This window comes from Chlorocebus sabaeus, chromosome 7, assembly GCF_047675955.1.
Source record: "Chlorocebus sabaeus isolate Y175 chromosome 7, mChlSab1.0.hap1, whole genome shotgun sequence".
NCBI classification, from domain to species: domain Eukaryota; kingdom Metazoa; phylum Chordata; class Mammalia; order Primates; family Cercopithecidae; genus Chlorocebus; species Chlorocebus sabaeus.
The window spans coordinates 83,407,954-83,423,613 of NC_132910.1; positions in this window are offsets into that span (position 1 = coordinate 83,407,954).

Here is a 15,660-nt window from a genome sequence, read left to right on the forward strand (position 1 = left end):
TGTCCCCAGAGGTGGAGTCTACAGAGACAGGCAGGTTTCCTTGAGCTGCTGTGAGCTCCACCCAGTTCGAGCTTCCCAGCAGCTTTGTTTACCTACTTCGGCCTTAGAGTTTTCTAAGCAATGCAATCAGAAGCTTGTGTCACACAGTACCTGACACAGCATTTTTCATGGGTCTTCATGAAAGCCTTCTTTTATTCAAGATGAAACAGTCTATCATGTAGCTGATTGCAGAGCCTTTTAGAGAAGCCTTAATGGTTTATCTTGATGAATATTCCCTGTCCATATGAAAAACAAAAACAAAAACATATTTTAATGTTAAGAGGTGTTTTACCAATATCAACAAGGTCAAATTGCAGATAGTATTATTTTGGTCTTCTATACTGTACTGATTTTCAAATTTCTTATTTTACATATCAGAGTGACATTAAAGTTTCCAGTTATAAGTGTGTATTTGTCTATTTCTTCTCTCAGTTCTATCAAGTTTTGCTTTATGTATTTCAAGCTCTGTTTAGAATATATGTTTGGGAATGTTGTTTCTCTGGGAAAATTGACCATGTTTACACCATGCAATATCTCCATTAATAACCATTGTTCTTAAGTACTTTAATATAAATGCAGCTCTTCCAGCTTCCTTTGGGTAGTGTTTGATTGCACATCTTTTTCCATCCTATTATTTTTACCTTTTCTATGTCATCACGTTTAAACTGTGTTTCTTATAGAAAGAATACTCATCATTGCATTTTCATCCAATTTGTCTCTTTTTTTATTGTTGTGTTTAAGTCACTCACATTTAGTCTAGTTATTGCTATGTCTAGATAAATGCTGCCAAATGAGGGAGGTTTTCTATTTGTTCCATCTGTTCTTTGTTCTTTTCTCTTCATTTTCTGGCTTCTCTAGGACTAATTGATCATTTTAATTATTTAATTTTATCTTCACTATTAATTTATGGTTTTGGCAATTGCCCTGAATTTATAATATGACATTTTAATTACTTACAGTTAAATAATATCATACTGCTTCATGGGTACTGTATGGAATTTAAAACAATATATTTTCCATTTCTCCCTTCTTTGATGATACAGTTGTCATATATCTTAGTTTTGTATATAATATAAACACTCAATGCACTGCAAAAGTTTAGCTTTTGTCAAATAAAAATAGTATAAAAAAGAAAAAAATCTAATTTTATTTTAACTTTATTGTTTATTTAGTTCTCCCTGTTCTTAATCCCTTGATGTAAATTTATATTTCTGTCTGGTGCCATACTCTTTATTCTGAAGAACTGTAGCATTTATTCCAGTGTCATCCTACTGGTGGAGAATTCTCTCAGTTTTTGAATAGCTGCAAAATCTGAGTACAAAATGCTGGATTGACAGGTTTTTGTTTGTTTGTTTAGTTGGTGGGTTTTTGTTTTTGTTTTTTGTATTTTTGTAGTAGTTTAAAGATGTTACTCCATTGTATTTTTTCTTACATGACTTCTGGCAAAATGTGTACAATAATTCTTATCTCTTTCCCCTCCATGATATATGTCTTATTTTCTCTTGTCACTTTTAGGATTTTTGTCTATTTTGTTTTCATCAGTTGGAATATAATATGCCTAGGATTTTGTGATTTGTATTTCTTCTGTTTGATATCCTTTGAACTTCTTAATTTTTAGGTTTAATGTGTATAATTAAGCCTGAAAAAATGTAGACATTATTTCTTCAAATACTCTCTTCTACCCCATTTTCTCACTCTTCTAGTATTTTGGAAGTATATATTGTACTTCATCTGATATTATCTTACAGCTCTTAGTTGTCCTGGCATTTTTTTCTGTTTTCACAATTTATTTATTTAATTTTTTTTCTTTTACTTTTCAGTATGGATAATTGCTATTTAGATCTCTTGAAGATTATTCTTACTTTCTTCAGTTGTCAAGCATACCAGTGAGCTTGTTTAAGGCATTATTGATCTTTGTTACTGTGCTTTTTTTAATTTTATTTTTAGCATTTCCATTTTATTCTTTATCATATGTTCCATCTCTGTGTTGAAATGACATCTGTTCTCACATGTTTTTCATCTCCTCTGTTTGAGCCTTCAATATATTAATCTCTGCCAGATAATTCCAACCTCTCTGTCATATCTAAGTCTGATCTGTTTCTTTGTCAGTTGGAAGCATTTGTTTTTTGTTTTCTCTTTTTTGCCCTGGGTAATTTCTGTTTAAACCCAGACATTTTATGTAGATCAATGGGACTGTTGTTTTCCGGTTTTGAGGTGACCATCCCTTCTCTACTCCTTGTTCCTAGGATGGGCTTTGTGTAATCTAGTCAAGAGTTGGGCTGGTTTTAAAACATGTTGATCAATGGTTATCCATAATGTATCTAAGCTTCTAATTGCTGTAGATAGATACCTTATGATTAGTGTGAACTTTGGTTGTGAGAAAGTTATACTCAATGACTTCTCTCCATCCATTAACTTTAAAGGCTTTTCCTCAGAGAAAGTCTGTCTCTTCCAAATCTCACAAAGTATTGTACTATTATTTCTACCTAATACTTGGTAGCTTGTAGTTGGGGAACAGGGAGGCATGTTCTCTGCTCTTCTGCTTGACCCTGGTTCTAAGTCACTGTATCCCTGGGTCTCTTGGAGTATCCTTCAAAATTATGCTTTTCTTCCACCACCTGTGGTTCTGGTCCCAGGAGGTGTTTTATATCCATGAGGGTAGAAGGCTCCCTTTCCCCATATATATTTAATGACTGTTGCCAGTGCCTTAAGGGTGATCATTTTTGTTTCCCTTTTACTGATAGATTAATGCTTTCTTATTCCATAGTTGAGATTTTGGATAACAGTTGTGCAGAATTTTTCCCCTCTCACAGCCTTACCCAAACTTTCTCGGGAGACGGATTTTCTCAGGATTCACCCTCAACACCTACCTCCTCACTCAGCAAGCGTCTGTTGGGGTTCAAGGAAAATACCCCAGCAAGAGGTGCTATCCTCCCCTGTATCTGTGGCCATTTGAGGGGTTTACTTTTCTGCCAGTCTGTTCTTGGTATTGCCAATGCATCAGTTTTTTAAACTGAATTTTTACTCAGGATCCTGTATCCTCTGCTCTTGGAAATATTGTGGTTACTTCTTATACCATTTTAAAGGAGTATGTGTCTTCTTAGATTACGGGTTATTTGGTTGGTCTGAAATCTCAGCTCTCTGATAGTCTAAAGAAGAGTAACAGACCTGGATTTGGCCTAGATTTTTTTCTTTTTTAAGTGTGATGTTCTTTCCAACCTCTTGAAATTTAAAAAAACAAAAAAAGAAAAAAAAAAAAACTTAAATATAAGATATTTAGGGTCAGGGATTCTGCTTTGTATATCATAATGTTAAAATTTACTATTATTCAAACATTTGAAACTGTTCTATTTTTTATAATAGCACTCTAAAAATGCACATTTATATACTAGGAATATGTATAATCAAGAGAAAAATGTATTTAAGTGAAATATTAGTTGTCATAATATTGATTATTAGTGCAAAGTTTGTTTTTTTAACTCCTTGTTCTGACATAAAGTAATATTTTAAAATATATGAATGTATGAAATATAATGAAGTATATTCTGTCAGACTTGTATGAAGTAAAGACTTTTAAAACTTTAAGACGTTTTCTTATATGGCACAATCCCAAGGTTACAAACTTTAGCCTAATACATTATTACTGGACATGCAATAAAGAAATAGGCTTGACACTGTAGGTATATGTACTAATATAATCAACAGATAACTGGTATTAATACTCCACGTGAGTTTCTGAACGTCCCTGAAGACAGTATGAATTATCTACACAATTTCAAAAATAAAACTCAAAGAAGAATCTTAGTACCTCAAAAGGAAATAAGATAAAAATTATAAATAGTATAAATAAAGAGCTCTGTATTCAAATAGAACATTCTAAATATCCAAATAACATTTTATTCAAAGAATATTGATTTTCATTTTCACTTATCCATTTTACTTAGGGTCTTATTCATAGAGGCAATTATCATTTAGATTGTTTTTAGTCTTTTGAGACCAATGAGAAACATCTTAATGCAGAAATGTACAGTTTACTTTCTCATAAATTGGTTTGTTTTACAGCCTTATCTTTCACTTTGACTCATTATATAAGTAAGTTTAAATATATGTTATAATATTTTCCCCAGACCCTTTAACTTAAATTCATAGGGGTAGTGCATATTTTTTAAAAGGTCATAAAAATAAATGCCTGTTAGGAAAATCTACTAATTCATTGATAAAAGTTTGTTAATTTGTTGATTAAATATTTTTAAACATCTTTTCTTTAGGTTTCAACATAGGAAGCACATTTTTATATTTCGAGTTCTATAAGATTAAATTTTTAAAAAGATTTTATAATATTTTTAACAAATTGAGAAATAACAATGTAAAGTAATAACACATTAATGAATTTAAAGTTAGAAATAATATGAGAAGCCCAGGCTTAGATATAGATTTTTATGTGTAAGTTAATATATTAACTTGTGTGTATACTCAAATTATTTAATTAAAAAATATCTAGTTAAGTTAGTCAATTATATTTATCCCCATTTTACAGAGGATAAAATTAAGGCATGTATAATTCAAGACCACCTAATTAACAAATGTTATGATCATGATTTTATTGCAGTCTATTTATTCTTATTGTCAATACCCTTAATGACAAAGCTATAAATCTTGCATGCATTTTTGTGAAAAACAAGAGAAAAGATCAGTATAATAAATATTAATATAAGCAGAACTCTCTGACACCCACACCTCTTTATAAATAATTTAAATTCATAATAAAAATCTACACTTACTGAAGTTAGAGGAAATTTAGGTTTAATATCTTTATTTGCATGATTCCAACAATATTCCTTTTGCAACTTTCATTTTTATGCATCATAGCATTGGCCTACTTCATTAATTTAAATCAATAATGGGTAGATGATGAGGTGCGATAAAGATGCGTGTTATTGATTTGTGTCTTTGAAAGCTTGATTGGCAGCACGAATCATTTATCTTCTAGGACTGTTAGATCTTGGCAGTGTCCAAGTATTTAGTTACTGACACTTCACTGAGGTTGTCTTTAGATAAACAAGTGGGCATATAAATTCCAACACAGAATCATTTAATTTCTGACTTCATTAAATTTCCTATTAGAGGTAAATCTTTAAATTTCCTATTATCACTTCAAACTTATTCATTTAGTAAAATAATTAACCATCATCTAAATGAAGATTTCTAGGCTTGATGAAGAACGTCAGTGATGAATACAGCATTTATAGTGTGTACCTTCAAGAATATTAAGTGTAATGAAGGCAAATAAAAAATAATTTAGCAAATAAAATAGATTATGATACAATGGTATAAAAATACCACAGGAGCGTATATCTGAGGTCTGTAACATATTCTAGAAAAAAAGAATGTCCTCTGATATGGTAGGTCTCTGTGTCCCCTCCCAAATCTCATGTTGAATTATTATCCTCAATGTTGGAGTAGGGCCCTGGTGGGAGGTGAATAGATCGTGAGAGAAGACATCCCCTTTGCTGTTCTCTTGACAGTGAGTTCTCGTGAGATAGGGTTGTTTAAAGATGTGTAACACTGCCCCCTTCACTCGCTGTCTCCTGCTCTGCCATGTGAAACTGTGCCTGCTTCCCCTTCACCTTCTGCCATGATCGTAGTTTCCTGAGGCCTCCCCAGCCATGCTTCCTGCACAGCTTGTGGAACTGAATCAGTTAAATCTCTTTTCTTCCTAAATTACCCAGCCTCAGATAGTTCTTTATAGCAATGTGAGAAAAGACTAATACATCTACTCATTATAGAAAAGACACTAAATGTAGCACTAAATGTTAAAAATATAATATTACTGAAATGCCAGGGGTTTGTCTAGGTCCTGTTGCTTGACACACAAGAAGCCAATTATTGTGACAATGAGTATTACCAGAAAAGGTGGCTTCATTCAGGTTCTGCAGCCAAAGAGAAAGAAAAATTAGTCTCAAATGTGTCTCCTCAACTGGAAAGCATTAGTTTATATAGCAGGGAGGAAATGTAACTTATGTAGGAAAACGGGAATTAGAAGGAGTAAGGAATAGGAGTTCATAGAAGGGTATCATGATGGATAAGGGACCTGTCATCTCATTGTCTGGATGCAGTGGTGGTCTGTTGGGTGTCAGTTCCTTGATACCATCTAGGAGGCCTGAGGATTGGTTTCCTGAGTAAGGAGCTCAGATAAGACAAATTACACGTTTCAAGCTTTGAGACCAAAGGGTCAATTTCTTTGTTTACTGCCTGTCCCCAACCAAAAAAAAAAAAAAAAAAAAAAAAAAAATCACTTCTATGGGACAGTCAGGACAATTCAGTATTCTTTCAATATATCAATTTCTCAATCATAGGGAATTTGATCACCGGTCTTTCTGACTGCTTCATACTGAGGAGGTGCATCAGGGATAATAATGAAGAATGAAAACATTATCCTGTAAATGGAAGTAGTCTGGAGTACCTGATTGACATCCAGCTTGTTGAAGTACCATGACCTGTGTTCTTTTATTAATGATTTTAGAACAACACTTAAAGCCACATTGACTAGGATGATTAATAACATAGATAACCCAAATTTTAAAATTCCAAAAATATGAGGAATCCAAGAGAATAATCCTGAAAACCTCATGTTCCCTTTATTATATCTTATGTATAGTTTTGAACCAGACTTTGAATATTAACTAAAGGCCATCTGAGGGTTCAAAAGACCATAATAATCTCCCCTGGAAGTATCCCAGAGGCACTGATTTTACACGAGTATGGTGAATCCACAGTTTAACACTGGCTAACTTGACAGATGAGTGGGAGGTCAGCAGCACCTCAAAAAGGGCTGAGCCCTTGTGGTTACAGGTGGTCTTCAGCCTCATGGGATCCCTAGGTTTCAGGAGAACTTGCCTCCTGGGTTTGAAAGAGTGGAGAGACATGTCCATGCTGAAATGGAGCCTGTTGAAAGCAAACTCAAGAGATACTAATGTATTTTTTAATAGTTTTATTAATAATCTAGCTTTTGTTTTGGGGGAAGAAACATCCTCAAGTGTCAGGGAGTCTGAGGCTCAGAAAATAGTCTTGCACTCAACATTTCAAAGAGATTACGAGCCAATGCATTCAGATGTAGACATTAGACCATTTCTAATTTGACAGTTATGAATAAGACTTTTATACACATGTACGGATTTGTATGAACATATGTAATCACTTTTTATGGGTAAATAGGAGTGGGATATTGGATTTGGGTTATGTAATGCTTATTTAACTTTATTTCAAAACTGAGTAATTATTTTCTCAGTGTCAGAACTATTTAAAATTTACATCAGCAGCATATGAAATTTCCAGATGATTGACATTCTTTCTGTGCCTTTTTATTCTTTTTATTATTTTTGGTTGCTTGTTTGTTTTAATTTTAGTCAATCCAATATGTTTGTAGTGGTAGCCCATTCTAAGTTAAATTTTAATTTTCCTATTGAGTAATGATATTAAGAATCTTTCCATGTGGTTATTTGCCATCTTTTATGGTAAACTGTTCAAACTTTTGCTCGTTGTATTTTGTTGTATATTTTTAAATTATTATGATTATATAATTTTAATATTCTCCACATACTAGACACAATATATGTGTTTTACAAACATTTTCTTCCAGTCTGTAGTTTATCTTTTCTTCATTTTAATAATCTTTCTTTCACGTAGCACATTTTTAATTTCATTGAAGTGCAATGTGTCAATCTTTTTACCTAATGGATTGCGTATCCTTATCAATGAAATCTCTGCATTATCCTACATTGCAAAGTTTTTCTCCTATGTATTGTTATAGAAATTTTATAATTTCAGGTTGTATATGTTGGACTATAATTCACTTTAAATTAATTTTTAAATATGGTGAGAGATTTGGATTGAATATTATCATTTTGCATATGAATGTCCATTTTTCCCCTACATCATTTGCTGCAGAATACCTTTTCAACACTAAATGTTCTTGACAACTATGTAAAAAAAGAAGAAAAAAATGTAAGCAGAAAACTGTAGACCATTATTGACATTTCTTTTTCATGTCCAATTTCAATATTAACACCAAGTTGTTAAATTTTGTATCTTAAAGACCTTGGGGCTATATAATCAAACCAAATTTATTAACAATAATCATTTCTATACATTCTAATTATTTTCTTCACTACCAAATACCTTCACATTTAAGGAATAAGGTAAATTAAGGACCACACAATTCTTAAAAATTTCATAGCAAAGATGAGACCTGTGCTCTCATTTGAACTAGAGGGACTGTTCAGGTAACATATTACAAGTATTTTACAAAAAAAAAAAAAAAAAAACAAAACAAAACAAAAAAAAAACAAAACTATTTAGAAACTTAAAAGTTAAATTTCTCACTAATATTTTCATTGACTTACCTTTCCCAAATTAAATTTTTCTATATAACAATTAGTTTCTCAGTTACCTTCCTGAGGCTGAAATGTTGTTCTTTAAATATTATCTATTGATGGCCAAGAGCTCCACAATATTCAATGAAACATTATCTGTAGTGGTTAAGCACAGAAGTACTGAGGTTTGGCTACTTAAACACTGTTTATTCATTTTGCAAAATTTTGACAGATTGCAACTATATAACATTGATGGAATTATATACTAACAAGCATTCGAGTTTGACAGAGAGAGAGAGAGCTCAGATTTCAATTAATATTTCCTAGGAAACATTGAGGAAGGTAGTAGGTGATGAATATTAGGATCTTCTGTGTCCATTTTTACACCAATATCAAATGCAGTTAAAAAGGCTGTTCAACTGATAAATAAATAAACATAAATGTAGAAAATAAAGCTAGCATAGAAAAACAATTCCACTCAATATTTACGTTGGTGCTTTCTATATGCCAGGTCCTCAAGGAGCTCACCTGTTGAGGGAGACAATGATAGAAACAAGTAACAATTACCATCTAAAAAAACCCACCATAATGTGATATACATTTGGTTGCTAGTATACATGTTATAGGACAGGATAAATAAAGGCATCATATTTTTAAAAATCATTAATAGCCAGAAAGTGCCCACAGTGAATATCTAGGAAACAAAAAACACAGATTATGTTTATTAAAATTTATTCTTAAAACTCTACCTCCCTTAGTTTGTGAGAGTAATCTAAAGGATATATCACTCTAGCATATTCTTCTTACTTACAGATAGCGTGCATTTAATGTTTGTAGACATCACATTTCTATATACTGCCTTACTATGCTTGGGTGACAACTTCTTGAGGTCTGAGAAATGTGAGTGTATCTTTGAATGAAAAGCAAAAAAGAACCAGTACAATTTATGAGTTAAGTTTGTCACAATTGTATATGAACAACCTCATTCTTTCTGTAATAATATTTTATCTCTCTTCTTTATAAAATATTGGGCCAAATCAACACATATTTTTATGCAATACATTCATAAATTTCTGTTCAGGCTCGCTTCCCAATCCCTACCACACCTAATAAGAACGTTTCAGCCAGGTGGTTTGCATAGAGTATAAGGTTCTCAGATGGATGAGGCAAAACATATAATTCCAGACAGAGATAAATAACAAAACATTAAAGTAGAAATGATATGTTCTGGGAAAATCGGTTATTTAAATGCTATATGGGGGACTCCATATATGTAACAATGGGTAACAGATATAGCTACAATGGTATGCGAGGTTATTGAACGTTTAGCTTTAATTTTCCAGAAGATAAATGCTAAAGCAAGCTATTTTATAAAATCCTTATTGGGGGCTGGGAGTGGTGGCTCACTCCTGTAATCCCAGGACTTCGGGAGGGCGAGGCAGGCGTATCACGAGGTCAGGAAATTGAGACCATACTGGCTAACACAGTGAAACCCAGTCTGTACTCAAAATATAAAAAATTAGCCGGGCGTGGTGATGGGCGCCTGTAGTCCCAACTACTTGGGAGGCTGAGGCAGGAGAATGGTGTGAACCCGGGAGGTAGAGGTTGCAGTGAGCCGAGATCGCGCCACAGCACTCCAGCCTGGGTGACACAGTGAGACTCCGTCAAAAACAAACAAACAAACACACACAAAAACAAACAACAACAACAATAAAAAACACACACAAATCCTTACTGGGGAGTGCAATCCCAGGAGTAGTGAGGGTAAAAGAGGAATGAGGTAGAGAAAGGGGAGAATAAATATAAGGAGTACATTATCTGGCTGATCACAAATTAATAAGCAGAACTGAAGAACTGGTCTCCTACGTGATGGCTACCAGTCATAGGAAGGGCATACCTCTGCCCCATTTTCATGCAGTAAGGCGGAATGATATTTATTACTGTCGTGTTCCACCATTTCTAAACAACCGCAATAATAAAATGTTACTCTCCGCAGACAGGGTCAGAGGTCTTACATTCTACCTTGCAGAGACTATATGTACTATTTTAGCATTAATCAACCATCACCCTTTGTTTTTTAGTCTCCCGTCATTTAAAGTTCATTCCAGGAAACTTGACTTCCCCACATTTGTCATTCAGAAACCCGTGAAACCAGAGCTACCCAAACTCCAACCCTAGGAAGGGCCAGTGCAAATGCCTGGTAATCTCTTTCTGCAAATAGGCAAACTATACAGAGTTCCTCATCAGTAGCTGGAATGGAGGCAGTAGAAGTGACCTGACTTCAAGACCTTGAGGAAAGCACAAGCACCATTATTGCTCTACCTGAAAATAAGACAAATATATGTGTCTGGAGTATGTGTCTGGAGCGTTGTGAACCAAGTCAGATAAACGTACCACTCATGAGATTTCTAATTTTAGCCCTCTTGACAAAATGAATAATTATATATTTTAAGCAAGTAGTTGATACAGGTAGATTTTTGGATTATTGTAATAATAAATTTAACAAGATGAGCAATTTTTAATATGATGCATTGATAATCAATAATTCTGACAATGGACAATGTGAGAAGATTAAAATATATGGCAGGCCTCCAGTGGTTATCATATATAATATGCAGGATGCTACATTCATAGCACAGCGAGAATATTATTTCAGTGATGTGCTCACTTTTAATTTTGTGTCATGTTCCCAGTATTCAAAAGGCAAAGGACTGTGGATCTTTTATGGGATAGATATAAGGACGGACTACAACTTTTATGATTACTGTGAAGAAAAGGAAAACTCAGCTAAATTCTATCCTTTAAACAAATTCTTTAGCCAACACTTTTAAATTTTGGCCTATGTTATTCAAGATATGATGTTAGATTTATACACAATCTGCAGTTCCTGCTCTTAAAAAGTTTAGTGTGCAGGAGAAGAGTGTACCCACAATGCAATTTATCATGAATAATGGTAAGAAGGTGGAAAGAATAAGTAATATAATAGGCATGGTAATAAACATTTAAAAACAAGAACTATGGGAATTTAAAAGGGAAAATTACAATGCAAGTTGAGGATAGAGCATTAAGAAGGATCTAATATATGTTGAAAATTGTCACATATTTTTTGAAAATTTGTGGCATTTATTATAGGTAGAAATGGAGAAGGCAAGATATTCGTGAATGAAGAAATGTTATCAAATAAACAATGTAAGAGGTGCTTTAGAGTAACTGTAAGCAATTTCATTTAAGTGGAATATAGGATTTTCAGTGGAGAATGTGATGGACAAGTATGGAATTAGGTGGCAAAAAATATGATATACATAACTAATAGTTTGAAAATATTCTATGAAACTACATATCAAAATTTAAAAGGTTCTAACCAGGCATGATGGCTCATGCCTGTAATCCCAGCACCCTGGGAGGCAGGAGGATCACTTGAGCCCAGGAGTTGGAGACCAACCTGGGCAACATAGGAAACCACATCTCTACTAAAAATACATAAAATGAGCCAGGTGTGGTGGCACGTGCCTGTTGTTCCAGCTACTCAGGAGGCTGAGGCGGGAGAATCACCTGAGTCTGAGTCTGGTAGGCTGAGGCTGCAGTGAGCCCATGTTGCACCACTGCACTCCCGCCTGGGCAACCTGAGTGAGATCCTGTTAAAAAAAAAATTAAAAAAAAAATTAAAATTAAAAGATTCTGTGCCATTGACTCGGAAATTCTGAATTAGAAATAGTGCAGTTATAACCATAGGAAGAATTAATACAGCTAATTTTTTTATCAATGAAAGTAGATTCTACAAATGAAGAAATAATTTGCGTATGAGTTTGTAATTTTATGTATGATAATTTAACAAATTACAGATTAAAGATATTAATAAATGTTTATCAATATGAAAATACACATATGGGATTCAGATGGAAACCTCACTTCTTTTCATATTTTAATTTTTTTTCAACTTTTAGAATCAAGGATATAAATTAATTTGGTTGTTAATATTAGGGAAATAATGTAGAGTGCTAAAGAGCTCATTATTAAGGCAATTATACATGTTCAGGATTGTTATAAAGGTTTATTGTGTAATGCTGTGATAGTAAGCACAATACATAATAGGTGATTTTTCCAACCCTTCCCCTCTTCTTTCCTTCTCTGTTTTGTAGTCCTCATTGTTCACATCTTTATGTCTGTGTGCACCCAGTCTTTTGCTCCCACTTGTAAGTGAGAATATATGGTATTTGACTTTATGTTTCTGTTAATTTGCTTATGATAATGGTCTCTGGCTGCAAAGGATATGATTTTGTTCATTTTTACAGCTGCATAGTATTCCATAGTGTATATGTACCATATTTTATTTATTCAATCCACCATTGATGGGGACCTAAGTTGGTTCCAAGCATTTGTTATTGTGAATAGTGCTGCAATGAATATGGGGAGGGGGACATGTATCTTTTTCGTAAAATAATTTATTTTCTTTTGGGTATATACTCACTAATAGGATTGCTAGGTTGAATGGTAGTTCTATTTTCAGTTCTTTGAGACGTCTCTAAACTGCTTTTCACAGTGGCTGAATTAATTTACATTCCTATCAATAGTGTATACATGCTCCCTTTTCTTCACAACCCTGCCAACGTCTGTTACTCTTTGACTTTTTAATAATACCCATTCTGACTGGGTGAAGTGGTATCTCTTTGGGGTTTTGATTTGCATTTTCTGATTATAAATAATTATGAGCATTTTTAAGTGTTTGCTGGCCACTTGTATGTCTTCTGAGAAGTGTCTGTTCATGTCCTTGGGGTTACTTGTTTTTTCCTGTTGATTCATTTAATTTCCTTATCCATCCTGGACAATAGTCCTTTGTCAGACGCATAGTTTGAGAATATATTCTCCTATTCTGTAAGTTTTCTGTTTACTCTGTCAGTTCTTTACTCTGATAAATTATTTTGCTGTGCAGAAACCTTTTGTTTAATTACGTCCCACTTGGCAAGTTTTGTTTTTGCAATTTATTTTAGGGTTTAGCCATAAATTCTTTGCAAAGGCCCATGTTGAGAAGGGTATTTCCTAGGTTTTCTTGCAAGGTTCTTATATTTTGAGGTCTTACGTTAAATCTTGAATTCATCATGAGTTAATTTATGTATATGATTATAAGGAGGGGCCTAGGTTCATTCTTATGCGTATGGAAGTCAGTTATCCCAATGTCATTTACTGAATAAGGAGTCATTTCCCCATTGCTTATAATTGTCAACTTTGCTGAAGAGGTTGCAGGTGCACCATTTTATTTCTCAGTTCTCTATCTTGTTACATTGGTTGATCTGTGTCTTTTTGTACCAATAACATGATATTTTGAAGACTGTTTACTTGTAGTATTATTTGAAGTTACGTAGTGTGATGCCTCTAGCTTTGTTGTTTTTGCTTAGGATTGCTTTGGCTATTCGGGCTCTTTTTTGGTTCCACATGCATTTTAGAAAAGTTTTTCTTAGTTCTGTGAAAAATGACATTGGTAGTTTGATAGGAATAGCCTTGAATCTGTGGATTATTTTGAGCAGTATTGTTATTTTAACTATATTGATTCTTCCAGTTTGTAAGCATGGAACTATTTTATTTGTTTGTGTCATCTATGATTTCTTTCAGCAGTGTTACACAGTTCTCCTTGTGGAGATCTTCCAACTCCTTGGTTAAATGTATTTCTAGATATTTCATATTTTGTGGCTATTGTAAATGGGATTGCATTCTTTGACTCTCAGTTGGTATATTATTGTTGTATAGAAATACTACTGATACTTGTACATTGATTTTGTATTCTGAAACTCTGTTGAAGTCATTGGTCATTTCTAGGATCCTTTCGGCAGGATCTTTAGAGGTTTCTATGTGTACAATCATATCATTAGCAAAGAAAGATAATTTGACTTACTCTTTTCCTACTTGAATGTCTTTTATTTTCATTTTCTTCTGTTGCTTGATTGCTCTAGCTAGGACTTCCAGTACGATGTCGAATAAGAGTGGTGAGAATGGGTATCCTTGTTTCATTCAGGTTGTCAACGTATTAGGCTGATGCCAGCATCACAGAAAGAGTTAGAGACGATTCCCTCCTTCTCAATTTTTTGACATAGTTTCAGTAGGATTGGTACGGGCTCTAATTTTCACACCTGGTAGAATTCAGCTGTGAATCTACCTGGTCTGTGACTTTCTTGATTGGCAGGCTTTTTTTGTTGTTGTTGTTACTGATTCAGTTTTGGAACTCAATATTGGTCTGTTTACTATTTCACTTTCTTCCTGCTTCAAACTTGGAACATTATATGTTTCTAGGATTTTATCCAATTCCCCTAGATTTTCAAGTTTTTGTTCAGAGAGGTGTTCATAATAGTATTTGAGGATCTTTTGCATTTCTTGAGATTTGGGTGTAATGTCACTTTTGTTATTTCTGATTTTGCTTGTTTAAATCTGCTCTCTTCTTTGTTAATCTAGCTAGTAGTCTATTGATCTTGTTTATCCTTTCAAAAAACCAGTTTATGATTTTGTTGATTATTATATGACATTTTGGTTCTCAATTTTGTTTCATTCCTCTCAGATTTCAGTTATTGCTCTTCTGCTAACTTTGAGATTTGTTTTGTGTTTCTATTTCCTCTAGGTGCTATGATAGATTATTAATTTGAGATCTTTCTAACTTTTCTATGTAGCTTTTTACCACTATCAGCTTTACTCTTAATATTAGATTTCCTGCATCCAAGATATTTTGGGGTGTTGATTTTTCTTTTTCATTTATTTAAAAAAATTCTGTCTTCATTTTGTTGTTTACCTAGAAGTCATTCAGGAGCAAGTTGTTTCATTTTCATGTCATTAGGTGGTTTTGAAAGATAATCTTGGTATTGATTTCTATTTGTATTCCACTGTGGTCCAAGAGCACGGTTGGTATGGTTTTGATTATTTTGAGCTTATTGAGATTTTCTTTATTGCCAAGTATGTGGCCAATCTTAGAGTATGTTCCATGTGCAAATAAGAAGATTGTATTCTCTGTGTTTGTTGGGCAGAGTATTCTGTAGACGTTTATTAAGTTGTTCAAGTGTTGAATTTAAGCCCAGAGTCTCTGTTAGTTTTCTGCCCCATAATCTTTCTAACGCAGTCAGTGGGGATGTTGAAGTCCCCCACTACTATTATGTGGCTACTTAAGCCTTTTTGTAAGAAGTATTTGTTTTATGAACTTGGGTGCTCCAATATTGGATGAGTATATATTTAGGATAAATAAATTTCCTCATTGAATTGAACTCTTTATCAT